Source organism: Trichechus manatus, unplaced genomic scaffold (genome assembly GCF_000243295.1).
Source record: "Trichechus manatus latirostris isolate Lorelei unplaced genomic scaffold, TriManLat1.0 scaffold00233, whole genome shotgun sequence".
NCBI classification, from domain to species: domain Eukaryota; kingdom Metazoa; phylum Chordata; class Mammalia; order Sirenia; family Trichechidae; genus Trichechus; species Trichechus manatus.
In genome coordinates this window covers 404,706-406,694 of record NW_004444169.1, presented here as the reverse complement: position 1 = coordinate 406,694, position 1,989 = coordinate 404,706, and positions in this window count along the sequence as shown.

Sequence of the window (1,989 nt, the reverse complement as noted above, 5' to 3'; positions counted from 1 at the left end):
GCTCTGCCTCCTTTTTTTTTTTTTACATCTTTTAAAGTGTATTTTTGGTGAAAGTTTACACAGCAAATTATATTCCCATTTAAAATTTCTATACATATTGTTCAGTGACATTGGTTACATTTTTCACAATGTGTCAGTATTCTCATTACTTCCATTCAGGTTGTTCTGTTTCCATTAATCTAGCTTCTCTGACCCGCTTACCCTCTCATCTTTGCTTTATGGTAAATATTGATTGTTTGGTCTCATATAGATGATTATTTAAAGCAGCACAGTACTCATGGGTGATATTGTTTATTTCATGAGCCAGTCTATTATTTAGCTGAAAGGTGACCTCCGGGAGTGGGTTCAGTTCCAAGTTTAAGGTGTATCTCAGAGCAATAGCCTCGGGGGATCCTCTAGTCTCTATCGGTCCAGTAAGTCTGTTTTTTTTTTTTTTCTTTTAAGGAATTTGAGGTTTCTTCTAGCTATGAACATTCTTGTAAAAGTTTTTGTGTGGATGTGTTTTTATTTCTCTTGGAATGGAATTGCTGGGTAACTCTATGTTTAACATTTTGAGGGACTGCAAAACTGTTTTCCACAGAGGCTGCACCATTTTACATTCCCACTAGCAATGTACCAGGGCTCCAATTCTCCACATGCTCCACAACACTTTCCATTGTCCATTTTATTTTAGCTATCAAAGTGGGTGTGAAGTTGTATCTCACTGTGGTTTTGATTTGCATTTCCCTAATGACTCTTCATTAAGCATCTTTTCATGTGCTTATTTGTCATTCGTAATCTTCTTTGAAGAAATGTCTATTCAAGTGCTTTGCCAATTTTTTAAATTGGGTTGCTTGTCTTTTTGTTATTGAGTTGTAAAAGTTCTTTATATATTCTAGATACCAATCCCTTATCAGATATATGACTTGCAAATACTTTCTTCCATTCTGAGGGTTGTCTTTTCTGTGCAAGGTGTTTTGCGTGCTTTTTTTCCCAAGACTACTCCTGTGAGGTAGATGTTATTGATATGGAAATGGAAGTTCAGAGGGGAGAAGATGGAATTTAAATCCAGTTTCAACTGACTGTAAAACTCACACTTTCTTCACTACTACGACCTGTTCACAAAGATAAATTAAGACATGTTTCTGGCTTTAAGGAGCTCAGGCTAGCAGAGGATATAAAACAAGAACACAAACAAATGTGCTGTAAAGCAGACTTCCACTTGTCCCACAAGTGCCACAAGAGAGGGACAGAGGAAGTGCAGTGGGAGGTCAAGAGGAGAGAAAATACGTCTCACTGGGGAAATCAGGGTTGGTTTCATTAAGGTGGTATTTGTGTTAAGCCTTAACGGATGCTACAATTTTTTGGATGGAGATGATGGAATGAATGGCGAGAGCATTTCCAAAGGAGTGCAGAAAATGAGGGTTGAATGAATGAATGGAGCCTTGATCCTAAGACTGGCTGTTATGGGGGCATCCCAGGGCTCGTTGGGATGGGGAATTCTGGGAATGCCTGGGTTGGAGCATCCAAAGACTAAGATGGGGGATCCTGGAGTTGGCAGGGATGGAGAGTTTAGGGGCTTCCTGGGATGGGGGAGGTGGGGACTGGCTGGGCTGGAGGGACTCAGGGTTGGCTTGGATAGGGGCTGGAGGGAGGCCTCCTGAGAAAGGAGGTCCCGGGGTTGACTGGGATGGGGAATCCAACTCTGGCTGGGATAGGCAGACCTAGTGGTTGGGATGGGGAGTCCGCGGGTGGCCTGGACTGGGGGCTGCTGGAGATGGGGGCTCCCAGGACGGCTTGGATCTAAGGAACGTTGGAGTGGGCTGGGATGGAGGGCTTCGTTAGGCTGCATTAAGTGAGGACCCTGGGGACTGGTGGAATGGCGAGATCTCCAGCAGGCTGTGATGGGGCTGCCCCCGGTCTGGTGCGGGGGCCCTGGGGCCAGCTGGGCTGTGGGTGCGGTGCGGATGGAGGCAGCAGGTGGGGCGCTCGGGGGTAGGCCGGGCAAGC